The following is an 8,212-nucleotide window of genomic DNA, read 5'->3' on the forward strand; positions in this document are numbered from 1 at the left end:
TTTTCCCCTCTCTAGAAAAGCTTTTTCATCTGTAATTTTATATTTAATTGCCAAATGTTTCACATGGGTGCTATGCAGAGATAGGTTAATAAACATCTTGATAGATTTGAATTCAAAGCAATTAAGTCATGGTGGTTCTTAGTTATTGTAAATTTATTCCTATGCAGAATTTAGGTCACTGCATTTTGTAGTGTAAAGCGAATAGAAGATAATAGGCAAGAATGATTATGAAAACTACATCACTAACTGCATTTCCCCAAGTATAGGTCATTCTGTCCCAAATATTACTCACACCTTTCAATAACTTACTTAAGGGTACTCTCCAGTAAAATCACTCCAATTTATAAATTCACTGAACTTTCTTTTACTTTCCTACATTTCTATTTCCATCCTTCAGGCATCATGTACCAGCCATACTTATGTTCATAATAACTGAGAAAAAGAAAAACAGGAGCTGCTATGCCAGGCATTGTGAACAGAATATTATCTCATCTTTTTTGACCTTCATAGAAACCTTTGGAAGAAGGAATATCATCTTGTTTACAGACTGTGGATCAGAGAGGTTAAGTAATTTTGCAAGGTCATATTCCTGATGAGTATTAGAGCTGAGTTGTGCTGAATTCATCCTGTCTTTCAAGTGCAGGGAACCATCTCTCTAGTGCAGCAATAAAAGAGCGTGGGCCGGGAGGATGGGGAAGGGGCCAGAGGAGGACCGTGGCTGGAATACCTGAAATGATCCTCAGTCTGGTTAATACACTTGACCACAGGGCTGGTTCTCAGGGTGAGCACTGGGGAGCCTGACATGAAAGGCTGACCCTGAAGGAAATAAGGCTCTGGTTTGAGTTGGCAACTTGAAGCAAAAAACTAAATAGTCTTGTGGATTGTCAACTGCCTAGAAGGTCACTGAGTTTGCCAAGAAATTATCCCATAAGCTACAGGAAAATTTCAAATTTTCAACTTTATTTGCCACAACTCTATGAACTTGAGCTATGTGAGGGCAGAGTGTGGATCTATTCCTCACTTTATCCCAAATATACAGAAATGCTTGCTAAAAAATAGATTCTCAATAAATGAAATATAAAGGTGACCAAATTCAAGTGAGGCAGAGGGCAAAAGTCAGGGTTAGAATTCAGATACCTATTTTGATAGGCATAAGATAAAACTAAAACTCATTGTGGTTTTAATTTGCATTGAACTAAAATGCTTTTGTACAGCAAAGGAAACCATCAACAAAATGAAAACACAATCCACTGAATGGGGGAACACTTTTGCCAATAGTACATCTAATAAGGGTTTAAGTTCCAAAACTTATAAATAACATACAACCCAGCACCAAGAAAGCACACAATCCAATTTAAAAAATGGGCGAGGGACCCGAATAGATACTTCTCCAAAGAGGACATACAGATGTCCAATAGGCATATGAAAAGATGATCAAAGTTCTCCTTCTTGCAGTGCCTTGTTTGTCTTCATGGGCACTGTGAATCCAGAGCTGATCTGTATTCCCTTAGCTCCTAAACTGGGACAATTAAAGCTCGAGGGGAAAACTCTGCCTGCAGTTGTATGTTCTAATTAAATACTTTCCTGATCTTGTTTTCCATTTGCTCACTTCCCTAGCTACTAACTTCATCCCCTTATCTTTTTAAGTTGCCTCAAGGAGTGGGATAAGATGAGATATGAGTAAATAAATATATCATCCCGTAAATACTCCTCTTACCTATTGGGCATCTGGTGACTTGGTACATAGCAAATTGTCTTATATATTTCTTTTCCTTCCTGGACAACTAGACTGAGAGTAAGACTGAAATTTTCTTTTAATATTTAAGTGTTTGAGAGGCCTAGGTGTTTTACTTCCAACACAATGATATAAGATAGAGGTAGAACGACATTTGTTTATTCATTAATACCTGCCTTCATTCACCACTTTTTCATATAGGGCAATGCTGTGCCATGCAGTGTTTTAAACACTGGGAGTGTAAGTAACACACATTTTTTAAAAAGTTAAGAATCCTTGCCATCATTCAGATTGCAATCTAGAAGACACAAACAATAAATACATGCTCCGTTTGATGATAAGAAATATTATGATAAAAGATAAGGCAGAGAAGGGGGATAGAGATACATAAGGAATATTTTCAAAAAAATGGTCATGAAGTTTTCCAGGGAAGAACCTTCCCAGTAGAGGGAACAGCACAGCAAAGATTTTAATACAAGCATTGTGTTGGCAAGTTTGAGAAATCCTGAGGAGGCCACTGTAACGGAAACAGAAATGATGAATGTTAATAGAAAATGAAGTCAGGGTCATTTCCAGCGGCGTGGTGGCAGAGTGGCCAACTCAGTGGCCGACGGCCTGTATAACAACATGCCTAAGTCTTATTGCGACCCCTGCAATGCATAACTCACCCATGACTCTCATTCTGTGAGAAAGACACACTGCAGTGGTAGGAAACACAAAGAGAATGTGGAAGACACCATCAGAAACAGATGGAAAAGCAGGCTCAGAGCCTGATTGGCAAAACAACCGCAGCATTTCAGCAAGGAAAGATAGATACCTCCTACTCCAATCTCTGCTCCTCCTCCTGCAGGGGCAATGATCCCACCTCCCCGCAGTGTTCAGGTCCACCTCGCCCTGGTATGATGCCAACACCCACTGATGGGTCCTCCTCCTCCTGGGATGATGCCAGTGGGACCTGCTCCTGGGATGAGGCCGCCTGTGGGAGGGCACATGCCAATGATGCCTGGGCCCCCAATGCTGAGAACTCCTGCCTATCCCCATTGGTGCCCACTAGGCCCAGAATGACTTGAGCAGACAGATAAGGAGAAAGGGAAGCCTCTCTGTCAGGCTTCTATTTCTTGTTCTACTTCACCAGGAGATCGTGGTGCTGTGACTCTGGGTGTTTTCTAACAGCATGACAAGGAAGACTCACTCCCTCTTCTTATCTAAGAGAGAATAGTTTTGAAGGGGAGTAGTGAGAACAAAAAAAAATTTTTTTTCATTTGTATTGTGAAATGTGAAAATAAAATTGTCAACTCCTTTACTTAAAAAAAAATGAGGTCAGGAAGGTAAGGATCTTGCAGAATGTCCTATGGAGCAATGGTGGAAATAGGGTGACCATTTCAGAGAATATTTGAAACAAACCAGGGAAGCAATGCTGGGATGTAGATGAGTGGCAACAGTGGAGGTGCTGGGATAAAATCAGGTTGCAGAGATATTTTGCCGGGAGCCGGTCCATCCTTGCTGTTTCAAGGAACCTGGCATATATGGCATACTGTTCTTAATATGTTTGCTCACCTTTTTGGCACTATGTGTTTTAACCAAGGTCTCTGAGAAAGGTTGTTTCCCCAGGTAGGGATTTTCCCCTGAAGTTAGGGAGGGAATAAAACCTCTTAACTAAGTGCCAGGCGGGTAATTAATCACTTTAACTATGAACAATCATGCTTAAGCTACATAATCTTTACTCCCTGGAATGGAGATAAGAAACACCCTAACCTTTGGAATAGAGATTGATAGGATTGGAATCAACTGGTATAAATACAGATGTAACAAGACAGAACTTAGAAGACAGAACCTACACAGAACCGAGAGACAGAACCTAGCGAGAGAACCTGGCTGAAGAACCTAGAGACAGAACCTGGCTACAGAACCTAGATAGAACATGGCAAGAGAACCTGACTAGAACCTGGTGACTGAACCTGGCTGGAGAACCTAGCCAGAACCTGGCTGAAGAACCTGGCTACAGAATCTGGTGACCGAACCTGGCTGGGGAAACTGGGGAACCTGGCTGGAGAACCTAGCAAGAGAACATGGACACAGAACCTGGCTGGAGATCCTAACCAGAACTTCACTGGAGATCCTGACCAGAACTTCGCTGGAGATCCAGACCAGAACTTGGCTAGAGATCCTGGCTAGAGATCCTGGCTAGGCTGCTGATCAACTGAACGCTGTCTCCATGTCATTCCTTCTTCGCCGACTCCGTCTACAACTTTGGGAACCCCTGGACCTGCTGGGGTTGGACCCCAGCAATATTTTAAAGGTAAATTGAGAGGGTTGGCTAATAGATATGATGTTGGGTGTGAGCAGCCAGATGTATAGTTTGTGAATAAAAAATAGAGAAGATTAATCAAGTTGACTAAGTTGAGCAACATTAGGTTAGATAAGTACAAGTCAAGCAAGAGGAACACTGAGTTCAGATATGAGGATTTGGGTAAAGCCAGGAATAAAAGAGGGAGCTGGTAAAGAATGGAGTAAGGTCAAGAAGATGGAGAAAGCAATTTTAGGGTCAAGAGCAGCTTGATTTAAGTGTAGGAGGACATGAGAGCTGTGTGCTTATTGCCAGTGACCAGGAGCTACTGACTACAACTGCAGGACCAGCTCCCCCCTGCCTTACATTGATACATTACCTCATTAGAAGGAACTTGCAAAACGCTGCCCTTGGACCTGCCTTATTGAGAAAACTGGCTTACAAATAACATTGAATGTCAATAATAATTGAAAAATAATATATTTTTAAAAGTTATGAGTAACCCATGAGCAAAGTAACTATCACTAATATATTCTTTCTTATGTGAATTCCATGATGAATCCATCTTAAGGTGAATTCTCTGGAGTTAATTTGTAATAGTGAGGGCAATTGTTTTTATTCATGTGTACCTGTGCGTTTCTTTTGTTTGTTTGTTTGTTTAATATATTTTTAGTGATTTCAGAGAGAGGAAAAGAGAGGGAGAGAGAGATAGAAATATCAATGAAGGGAGAGAATCATTGATAGGTTGCCTCCTGCATACCCCCTACTGGGGATCAAGCCTACAACCAGGGCATGTGCCCTTGACCCGAATCGAACAGGGGACCCTTCAGTCTGCAGGCTGACACTATCCACTGAGCCAAACCAGCTAGGGCCAAGGTCTCTGACATTATTTCACTGAAAACTGATTATTTATATATATATCCCAAATATGCAAATAGACCAAACAACCACTCACTATGGTGTGCGTTGACCACCAGGGAGTGCATCAGAACATGGTGCGCATTGGCAGCAGGCGGCAGAGTGCAGAACATGGCAGGCATCCGGATGGTGAAGCAGGTGAGCGGGAGCACCAGACCAAGGCGGGGTGCCAATTGCTGTCATCAGGGCAAGCCTCTGGTGGTTACTAAAAATGTTTTGCTCCCGCGCACCGAGTCCTGCCTGGTGCTCACACCTGCTGCCAGCACCAGCCCCACTTGCACCTGCTGCCGGCGCCCGGCCCCAATCACTCGGTGCTATCAGCAGGTACTAGCGGGGGCCAGCATCATCAGCACATGGGAGCAGTGGCCGGGGCTGCCAGCAGACAGGGGACGAGGTGCTATAGAGGGAGGGGGCAAAAAGGGGTGCAAAGGATGGGCTGAGACCACCCCTGTGCCCACTGCAGCCTTGCAGTTCCTTTCAAGGTACATGAATTTGTGCACTGTGCCCCTAGTTTTCTTATAATGAGATATTTAGGTGACAACATTGATGTTAGGTGGGTCCATTAGGGATCTTACTTATGAGTCTCCATATACACTCGTTTAGCATAAAAACACTATTATTTTTCATCGCTGCACTATAATGAATGATTCAGTCCATTTTGGAATAATAAGATTCCATCTTACCAGCTCTGCAAATTAGATGTTATTTGAAAAAAATGTGCAAGTTATGGTGAGGTCAGAGCCCCTGTTTCTCTTACTTAAGGAAAGACTTATTTTTTTTTAACCAGTGAATGATATATGAAAATCAGATGAAAATATTTTACATCGATAGGTTAGCAAAAAAAAAAAAAAAAAAAAAAAAAAAAAAAAAAAAAAAAAGAAGAAGATAAAAAGGACTCTACTTCATGGAGGAATGAAAAAAATAGGGGGTGGGAAAGTAATAAAAGAATGAAATTATACCTATGGGGAATGATGCTCTAATTTTAATTAATCCCCAGATCAAATTTATCATTATTAGAAGTTTTATGGGGACCTTAAAAGAGAAATTGTTGTTAACAGTTACTACAGTCTACTCACAGAAATAGAAAAGTGGGCAAAGATCATGATGAAACAACTCAGTTACACACAAACACATACACATGCAAACACAAGTACACAAATATCCACTAAATAAAAGAAAAATGTTCAACTTTATTTTATTTATAAAGTTGGCAAATATCTATTTAAAAGATAAAATCCACTTGACAAGGAATCTTTTATGAAATAGCAGCACCTTCTCATACATTGAACAGATGACAAATTGATATTTTTAGGAGAATAATTTGACAATATGTGCCCAAAGCGCCAAAAATGTTGATACACTTTGATCCAAACACTTCACATCTGGCAATTTACCACAGTAAAATAAACATTGAAATATGGATTGATGTTCAGTGATACTTATCAAAGTCTTAATTGCAATAATGAAATTTTATTAACATTTAAATATTTAAGAATAAGAACTATTTTAATAAATTATAGTATGTTATGTAGAGATTAAGTAAACATTTCTTAAGGTAACAACACAAAGGGGAAAAGTTAGGATACCAATTATGTTTGGCAGGATTACAATTGTACTAAATCAGTAAATAAATACATAATCGCTGCATGCCATAGAATGTAAAATAGTTAAAAGAAAATTCACTGAAATACTAGCTGTAATTTATTTTCTTTTTTAATTTAATTTAGAGAGAGATAGGAAGGGAGAAAGAGAGAGGACAGAAACATCAGCCTGTTGTTCCACTCATTCATGCATGTACTAGTTGATTCTTGTATGTGCCCTGACCAGGGATCGAACCTCCAACCTTGGCTCATCAGAATGACACTTCAACCAACTGAACTATCCAAATGGGGCTAGCCATAATTTCTTTGACTGATAAATGATGCATGACATTTTATAAATATTTTTATTCATATATTTCTCTAAACTATATTGTAAGCCAAAGAGAGGGAGAGAGATGGGTTTTTAAAACCTGTGCAGAGTGAATGCTTAGCTATTTAAGTGAAAGCAAAGCAAATATAACTATTAAATATCTACAAAGCCCAGACTTGCAGAGAAAGCCATGACTGACAACTCTGAGGATAGTGTACAGGTGGCCAAGGGAAACAGCATGAATATTTTTCTCTTATGAAAGAAGTAGGAGATTTTGCATATTTAATGTAAAGCTGTAAAAATGTCTGCTTTCATGATCTGCTATGAAAGATCCACACACATAAAAACTCCTCAGGGTTCAATTTTTCTCCTTGCTGAGTGACTGAGTCAGTCTCTCCTATGGAGACACCTTACATATCAGAGTCTGGACACTCTAGTGAGCCAGCACTTTGCTCAAATAACTCAATGTTTCCTTTAGAACTTAGACTCACTTTATTTATATATTTTTCTGTGAAAAATAGGGACGTTATTTTTTTAAAAAAAAATTATTTCAGAGAGGAAGGGAGACGGAGAGAGAGATAGAAACATCAATGGTGAGAGAATCATTGATAGGCTGCCTCCTGCATGCCCCCTGCCCACAGTGGGAACTGAACCTGCAACCCAGGCTTGTGCCCTTGACTGGAATTGAACCCAGGGCCTATCAGTCTGTAGGCTGATGCTCTATCCACTGAGCCAAACCAGCTAGGGCTAGGGATGCTATTTTCTATGTCTGTTGAGGATCTAGCATCATATACTACTTGCACTCTTTTTGTTTTGTGCATTCCTTTCTCTGTATTTTTGTTCATTTTCTTATTTTTCTTAAGATAAACCCTGATTTTTTTTCATCTGCTCTTGCAAGGGTCCAAGATAAGTCCCCCATCATCAGTCAAAACTTCCTTGACTCGACATGCTCAGTGTATCTCTCCCTTAAGCATTTAATATCTATACAATTTTAGCCGAAACCGGTTTGGCTCAGTGGATGGAGCGTCGGCCTGCGGACTGAAGGGTCCCGGGTTCGATTCTGGTCAAGGGCATGTACCTGGGTTGCAGGCACATCCCCAGGGGGTGTGCAGGAGGCAGCTGATCGATGTTTCTCTCTCATCGATGTTTCCAACTCTCTATCTCTCTCCCTTCCTCTCTGTAAGAAATCAATAAAATATATTTTTTAAAAAATATCTATACAATTTTAGAACAAGTATTCCAAAAATTTATATGAAACCACACTGGACCATGAAAAGCCATAACAATCATGAAAAAGAAGAACAATGATAGAGGTATAACCCTATCTGATATCAAACTTTAGTATAAGGACATGGTAATCA

General features: G+C 40.2%; 1 pseudogene; it reads left to right on the forward strand.

The window, feature by feature from the left end:
- Window positions 1-2,362: 2,362 nt before the first annotated feature.
- LOC118662712 lies at window positions 2,363-2,805 on the forward strand (annotated as a pseudogene).
- The last annotated feature ends 5,407 nt before the right edge of the window (window positions 2,806-8,212 follow it).

Source organism: Myotis myotis, unplaced genomic scaffold (genome assembly GCF_014108235.1).
Source record: "Myotis myotis isolate mMyoMyo1 unplaced genomic scaffold, mMyoMyo1.p scaffold_m19_p_9, whole genome shotgun sequence".
Taxonomy (NCBI): domain Eukaryota; kingdom Metazoa; phylum Chordata; class Mammalia; order Chiroptera; family Vespertilionidae; genus Myotis; species Myotis myotis.